Source organism: Cygnus olor, chromosome 3 (genome assembly GCF_009769625.2).
Source record: "Cygnus olor isolate bCygOlo1 chromosome 3, bCygOlo1.pri.v2, whole genome shotgun sequence".
Classification (NCBI taxonomy): Eukaryota; Metazoa; Chordata; class Aves; order Anseriformes; family Anatidae; genus Cygnus; species Cygnus olor.
Window position 1 is genome coordinate 71652755 of NC_049171.1, and position 8655 is coordinate 71661409.

Sequence of the window (8655 nt, forward strand, 5' to 3'; positions counted from 1 at the left end):
GGACAATACTGCATTATGCAGCATGCAACCCCAGAGGCTGGTGCAGTTATCCAATATCTATGGTCATTGCACTAATTCTGTGCTTTGTCACACCATCAGAATTGCATATGTGGGGAATACTGCGTGGTTCACAGTTTAAACTAGGCTTTGGGCTATATCACAAAATATGTTCTCCTCCACTTTCCTTCCTGCTCTTGCACAAAAAAGAGAACCACCCTGTTCTCTCAATGTAGTGGGTAAAGACACAACTCCCAGTGGCTCCAGCACCAAGATTTTCTTATGTAGGGACTGTTCCCTGGCAGACTGATTGCTGGTCCCTTCCTTTTCCTTTCTATTATGCACAACAGCTGGGACTGATATGTATGAACCCATCTGTATCTGCTACATAAACAGCCTTTCTGAACAGAGCTGATGGGAAAAAACGAGCTATAGGACTTGGCTTTCTTTAAGCAGCACAACAGAGCTAACTCCCCATCTCATGAGACCAAGAGAGCTGATACTCCTTGTCACAGGACTTTTCAAAAATGGAGATGCTGTCTAAATTAAAGAGGTTTGGTCCAAGATGTTTCCAAGCACGAAGAATGAGAACTGGCTTGTGTAAATATTTTCACAGGAGTTAGTAAAGCTATATATTTTTGGCTTGACTTTCCCTTGTTATACAATACTAAGCCCTACAACAGCACAAGATCAAAGCTCACCCTTTGGGAGATGGGGAGCTTGAATATGCCTGTTGACCTTCCAGCTCCAGCTTTTCTGGGGGGAAGACAGCTGCCTCTACACGCTACTTGTCCCTCGACTGCTTCTTCCACTTTTGTGCTGCCTGTCTGCCCTTACTCTGTGCAGTAACAACAGGAGAGATCTGCTCCACAAGTTCCTTAAGTCACTCCCTTCCACAGTGCCCCAAATTTCAGTTTTCTGTGTCAACAGAAGTCAATGTACAGAGACAGATTTTTTCAAGTAGCATTTTTCCAGTCCTGAATGGTCTGGAGATAAATTAGTATTCAAAAATCTTTCTTTACAGTCCATACATGGGCTAATACAGTGCTTTGAAACTCACTGAAGCTAAGATGATCTGCATCTAACCCATTCTGTCCATATGGTTTATTTAAGTCACCATGCGAGTCAGGAATTTAGCACCTAGCAGTGAGATACCTTTCGAAATCAGCTTGTAAGATTTACTCCTGTCCTGTCCAAACACAGATTGTGGGGGTCCTCCCCTTCATATGGTGCCCCAGTTCCCATCAGTGTTTTATCTCAACTGGTGGCTGTCTCTCCAGCAATCAGACTGCCCTCTGGTAGGGTAAATTCTTTGTGAGATCCTGGTGCAAGAGTAGACGGGGGGCTCTGTCCTGGACTGAAACCAGAGAACATGCTGAGGGATGGCTGTATCTGCCATAACCAGGTGTGCTCCAGCAGCCGCACCTCCAAGCATGCTTACAGACGTGGCAGATGTGTCAGCAGAGATCTGCCAGCTCCCCTGCTTAGTTCTGGGAGCCACTTTAGTCTCTGGCCAGCTCTGGGCCAGAGAGGAAAAGGTGTCACAGCACTGTTTCCCATCACCTCTGAATAAATCTCTCCTTTGCCACATTAACCTTAAGCCTAGCCTGATAAGGGTTGATCCTCAAGTGTTTCTGACAGGAAAAGCTGGTTTGCTTTAATTTGTGTATTGAACAGCAGCTCTTGGTGTGCCAAAGGCTGCTTGTAGCAGCTGATTATTTCCACATGACTATCTACGAGGCGGAGCAGCCTGTAGTGCAGCTACCTTCATACCAGGACCATAACGCACCCAGCAGGGTTAGAGCTGGGCTGCATGGGGAAAGGAAAAGGGCCTGGAAAAGAATGGGCAGGATCAGGGTGCCCAAGCAAGACGGTGAGCCTATTAGACTACTCACATCATTTCTCTACCAGTCAAGACAGAACACTTTCCAACAGGTAAAAACAGCAAAACCAGCATATTTTAAAGTATAATGGTACAGCTGAAGTGGTACAGCCCTTCATATGGATGCACTCACTGCTGCACAGTATTTTGCATATTAAACGTTGCAGCTGCTCTCTTGCTCTCTTTTATTTACAAATGTCTGCTTGTTGTGAACCACTTTGAGATTTCCTAAGCCTGTGTTGGACAGGTTGCCTAATCCCTCTATTTTTTTCTCCCTAAGCCTGTCATCAGGCAGAACCTTTCCTTGCTTCTGCACAGCCAAAATAGTCCATATTCAGATGACTTCTTTTGGGGAGCAGGGACCAGTCACCCCCCAAGGCACAAAAACATGGAGCCAGACAAGGCCCAGAGCTCTGCATAAAACTGCCCCTTGGGAGGAGATGCTCTGGCCCTGGTTCCCTCCTAGTCCACAGAAAACTTTTGCTAATAGTGGTGTGGAAACTTTACTTCTTCTCTCCTTTCCATGAATGTGCTACAGTGCCAAAACCCAAGTTAAGAACATGCCTCTGTCAATACGCTCTGTAAATCTATCTCAAAATAGTCATCTTGGTCAAAAGACATTTCAGTACTTTGGTTCAAGTGCAGATGATCTCATAGGGGGAATTGCAACAAAACACAGGCATTTATTAAAGACAGAAGACCTGGAAAACGGTTAAAAACATAAAACTCAGGGAACCATATTTATATACATCAGTTCAATATACATATATTTTAATTGTTCCCAAATCCCTGGTCCCTTGTTACGACACTGTTCAAAATCTGATGCTATCCCATCTCTATTCAACATAGCAGCGGTCAAATAGAAAACTGCATTTTTCCAGAGACTACATAGAAACGGGGTTCAGTTTATGGTAACAAGATAATTAAAAGATGGCAGTACATATAGCTTAGCCTCTGATTCTTCATATTTGGTTTGGCAAGTGTTGTAGGATGCATGTTACTATCAGTAATACTAACAGATTTTTAGACCATAAGCTACTGCACTGGCACTTCTTGGAATATGGGCTGCGCAGGTTTCATATCAGGATTGATCAATATCAAGGATGACTAGAGCTAATTGTACAAATCTTTGGCTTTAAAGAGGTTGGTTACTCTATATCTATGAAAGAAGTACAAAATTTGCCCCAGTAATAACAATGCAAGTCTGTCACTTCTAAAGTTTCGTAGGTTTTTTTGTCAATGCACATCCAAATGAGTGGGTAAAGATAGGAGATAAAATTAAAGTAGCCTAAAATTTTTGCAAAATCAAATATGGGTGCAATATTCATTCTAATCAGAACTATTTTGCTTCTCTTCTTTAAAGAACTGTTGGTAATAGGAATATAAAGTTGCTGCATTCTCTTCTCATTTCCACATTTTTGAATGCTTTGGCTATTGATCTGTCTAAGAGGAAAAAATAAAAAAGAAAAAAGAAAAAAAGAAAAAATAAATAAAAAATAAAGGAGAAATTTCTTGTCTCTCTAAGACAAAAATAGCAAATGTCATATCTGACAAAGAAAGTCCCTTCCTTTTTTATTGCTTCCCAGTCAAATTTTATAAATAAAACCTATTTTATTAAGGTCAGTGTTCAGTTTAGAAGGAAATGTTTATAGATGTTACATGCAGCAATGTGTGATTATACAGAAATACCTCTGCAGGGGTGAAGTTGCAACCTCATGTAAAGATACCTTAAGTTTGTCACCCTTGGTGGCTCCGGAGATGCTCATGAGTTCCAGGCTGTGTCTTGCTCAGAGATCAGGTGTGCTGGCAAGTGTGTGGGAAAGCACACAGCCTGTTTTGCACAACTGTCTGTCACTTGAACGATCACAAGTTTTAATAACTTTGTGACAGTGACACATTGAACATGCATGGGTGTATGACAGACTGTTTTCCTACATTCCTGGGATGCTGATGTCCGAAGATAAATGTTATGCAAGAACTGAAAACAATATTAACCCAACAAGGTATGCTTTACCAAATGGCCATTTCACAGTATAAATGCAAATGTTTTCTCTTTGCTATAAATCTCATTGGCCATCCCAAAATCCTGCATAATCTCAGATTTTTCCCAGACCAGTAGGAATGAAAGATCACCTGTGATTTTGTACTACTTATCAAGATTTTGTACAGACAATAAAATTTGGTGCCTTGGCTTTGTTTTTTAAATGGAACATGCTGTAATTTCTATTCAGGCTTCAGCATGTGCCACATGAGGTTTCACAAAGTGCCTCTGCTCTCTCCCATCTTTTAACACAAGTTACATTCTGGCAGGGTGAAAGAAAAGCTCCTGGGGAGCAGAGATGAAAGGAAAGGCATTCCAGCATGATCAGGGCTAAATAGATGTGAGCTAGCTTTTCTGGCAGAGAAGTCCACTCCAGTCTCAGTCCTCAGGGCACCCCCAGGTATCCTCAAGTGGAGTTTGTTTTAGATGCCACCTCCTTTAGAGTACCAGTTATGTACCTATAACACATGTACAATTGTAATCATAAAGCTATGGAAGTTATAAAGCTCTCTCTGTAGGAAAAGTAGGTTTCCAGCCCTTGTCCTTCTGGGGCCAAATCCAGCACCATTAGGCTGTCTCCCTCTGACCTGAGTGGGATGAGAATGCATCTGCTGTGCAGACGGAGACAGAAGTCAGCCTCTGACACTTACTCAGGCTTTCCCCAGGCTTTGCCACTGCAGTGGGTGCCAAGGACTGGACAGTCTCTGTAACACCGTGCCTGCTTCCAGCAGGCCCCCGGGAGAGCTCACACTTTCTCCTCCCTCCACCCTTCCCAGCGCCCACACAAGGGGGAACTCAAGCACGGCCAACATCAGTAGGTTATGGGCTACGTGCATGGACCTGCCAGCATTCAGCAGCATGGGCCAGGGAAAAGGTGCTGCAGCATACCCAAAACATGCCATGCGGGCTTTCCACAGAATTGCTGCGGGCTGTGGAAATGCCCTTTCCCTAGAGTGCAATCCAGGGCCTATGTCCTGTCAGTGCAGCTACCCCATGACAGTTGGTGGGAAGCAGGGAGACAAGTTTGGGAGCAGAGGGTTTCCCAGGAGAGGACCCTCCTCCAGGAGGACTCAGGGGACCCTGGCCTCAGACAGACACCATGAGAGTGTGGATCCGAGAGAATGGCTCCCATCCCTCGTTGGGTGGCCTGGGTTACCACACTGAAGCAGACGGGACAACCCTGTGAATCACAGAGTACCTTCAAACCAGAGTCCTTATGGGATCTATACTTAGTATTTCATTCTAGTAAATACAAAACCTGAACTGGACCAGCCTGGCGTGGTTCTGTGTCATGTTTTGGTGTGTGTAGAGTTTGTGGAGCACAGCAGATGGAGCAGGGGGAGAAGAGGAGCTGGTTACCAGCCCTCCCACTTGCAGCTGTGACCCCAAATCTGGCTGCAGAGCTTAAATGAGGTTTAAAATTTGACAAAGAAATTCTTCATCCAGGAATCAACGTTGATTTGCTCACTTGTAAATGGTGGGACATAAAGATACTAGATCTGGTCTTCAAGCCTTGATATGGACAAAGCTTTCTAGGCCTCCTGGGTAGTTCTGCCATGTATGGACCGCAGGTTAAGCTCACCAGAAGACTCAGGTGTTATAATGCCAAACCTAAGGGTGCCCAGTTGGCTCCTCAGCTCTGACCAAACACTAGGCAGTGTGCAGGCCAAAGTGGACATCTGACAGTGAGACTCAAAGATGTCAGCCAGGCTGCTAGAAAGACAAATCCAGGGGACACCCTCTCCCAAAGGGTGTGACGCTGGCCAGGACAGCACCTATTCATGCAGTGGGTTTCTGTTCTCCTTTACTCTGGCTAAATCTAGAGTTTGTGAACAAGCAGTGCGCCCTCATAAGAAGCAGGTATGAAGAAGATTTTAGAAGAAGTCTTGTCAGGACTGGTAAAGGCTGTCTGAAAAAGTATTTTTATCATTTTAGTGTTTCTAACAGGGAGTTCAGGGATGGCAGAAATTCTCAGATAATTACTCTCTGCTTCAGTCATCTCTGCAAAAAGAGGGTATGTGACAGAGTCATCATCACTTCTTCATAAATGGGAATGCATCACAAACAATGACAGAAGCAGAATTTTTGAGATGGTGTCACCGAAGCCTGGGGTGGGGGCACATTGTCGGTTTGTGCTTCCACACATCCAGAACTCACACGTATGACCAGCTATATAAATATAAAGGACCATAACTCAGAAATTAAAAAAAAATATATAGAAAACCTAATCACAGGCTGAGGAAATGAATACCTGGAAATCACTTTAAACAGATTTTTTTTTTCTCCCCAAGGGCCAGGGAGTGCTGCCCGCAGAGGAGGAAGGATTTCTCTCCCAGAACACCTGGGTTCCACTCAAATGATCTCTGTAATAAGTATCATGAAAAATGATAAATTACACCTACTTGGACTGTGTGCCTTAAGCAGTTTACATTTGCAAGATGCAATGAAATCTTCTAAATGAAAGATAATACATGTGGTGCATGAAAAGAATTACACCCTTTGCTAATTTCATTCCAGAGGAAAGCTCCTGCTACCTGGAATTGCAGTGTATGTACTGCAAAACACAGACAATTTGTGGGACTTTTTCTTTCATGGTGATCAGATTTTTAAAATAATAAAGTTCAGGAAATGAGCACTCTACTCTTTCTGGATCTTTGAAGCAGTTCTAGGGAGACATCTTCCTCTCCAGTAGAGAAAGCACAAATCCCGAAATGTATATCTTTCTACAAATCTTGTGCTGGTTAAGGTAAGGTAGCTACTATGATTATTCTGAAATTCACTGGTCCTCAAACAGTCTGAAAAAATGACCTTACAAGAAGGCTACAGAGGTACGAAATGCTCAAGTTTGTTTCTGTGACAGAGGTTTGAGATTCCTCAAACTGGCATGTCTGGAGGGTGTGTTTCATCCCACCTTGGTATGCTGTGGATGTCCCCACTCCCTGTGGCCTCAGAGGAGGGAGCACTCTTCTCCAAAAAGCTCATCTTTTCCCCTGTACGTGAGAGCTCTGCAGTAGCACAAGAGCACATTGGGGACTGACACACAGCTCCTTCACCTTGTTTTTGTCTTTGTGTGGGTGGAGAGCGCTCACTGGAGCTTGTTCCTTTTCCATTTATCTTCCTGGCTTTCCAAAAAGGATGATCAGATAAACTCTCCCAGAGGAGTGGCCTGTAGCTGTATGTGTGTGCAGTAATGATGTTATCATGCTGAAAGCCAGTGCCTGATGAAATCTTACAACGGGATCAGCTGGCCAGGCAATCACAGCACTTTGCTGTTGTGAACTAGCTCCTGGCAAACAGAGGGAAAAGGGTTATCTGTGTGTATGCATCATGACAAGAGTGGGGTCAGATCACCTTTCCATGTGATCCACCTGAAGCATATTTCACACGGTCCTAGTGAAGGCTCTGGACCCTGAGTGGATGGGTTCTTGGCCTTACAGGTAGGGAGAGGAGATGGGGATGAGGATGGGGGACGGGGGAACAGTGTGGAGCTTTGTTCCTTCATTCACGTCTCTTGCACATCACTGCTGTTCTGCAGACCTGCTCCAGACTGACACTCATAGCAATGAGAACAGAGTGAAGTGGGGGGGTTAAAGACAGCAGAGAGGCATCCTGGTGACTACTCACCGTTCATCACCAGGCACCATTTCCTTGCTGGTGGCATTAGTTGAAATAGTAGCTGAGCCAGGTATCCCACAGAGGCATGTAGCCTCCCACAGCCTCCCAAGTGCTGAAAGCCACAGGAAAACCTTGAGGCACCAGCCCATCACCAGTGAAAATGCCTGTGGCAACCCAGAAACAGGGGGTCGTGGCTGGCATTGTATGTAACATTAAAGATGAGGGCTCATGGGGGATTTACATGGGCTCTGCTATTCCTTTTTCTGGTCCATTCCACTGTTATCTCAAGTATTTACCAAAAGCAGGACACCTGATCTGTGCTGTTACCAGACTCGGAAAGAAATGATGTTGCTATATGACAAATGTACAAGGGAGCTTAAAGCTCTTTTTGTTCCAAACTTAGAAGAAGCCAAAATGCTTTCACAAAGCAGAATACAGTCATAGCTTCCATCTCCGTATCATACTCTCTCCTCTCTGTGCTTGAGGAGCTATCCTATTAAAAATACTTTTGCAAACAACTATATCCTTGCAAAACATTGTCAGCTTCAAGCCAGTATCTGGATATAAAATAAAAACTGTCATTAAAATGTTCAAACCAGCTCTCCACTGTAGGTTTATCTGACTGCAAGAATAGGGTCTGCTTTACATTTCACAAGTATTAAACACATTTTTTCAGATATTTAACTGAAAAATACAGAGTACTTTAATGCTGGAAAAACACTTGGCAATATAGTTGTTTGGATGCAGTGCAAAAGCAACTGACCATAGGAAATGCTTTTTTTAATTAAAAAAAAAAAAAAACTTTTTTGGTAGAAAATGCAATTTTGTCAAAAACCAAACTGCTTTGCAGATACATGTCGGCATCAACCAACCTTGTCATGAGTCCAGGATGGAATTTTTGCTGGAGAAAAGCTGTAACCCCAGAATAGCCTGATAATTACCACATACTGTCCTGCCTCAGCCAGAATAGACAGGAACTTGGAGCAGACAGGATCCTACTTCTTGGGGTCCTGGTAAGGACAACAATCATGTGGGGAAAAGTCTTTAGCTCTCTTGTAGTTTTTTTATTAAAAGTTTCGACCAGACTCGTGTTTTCAGCTTTATTACTGCAAAAAGTGAG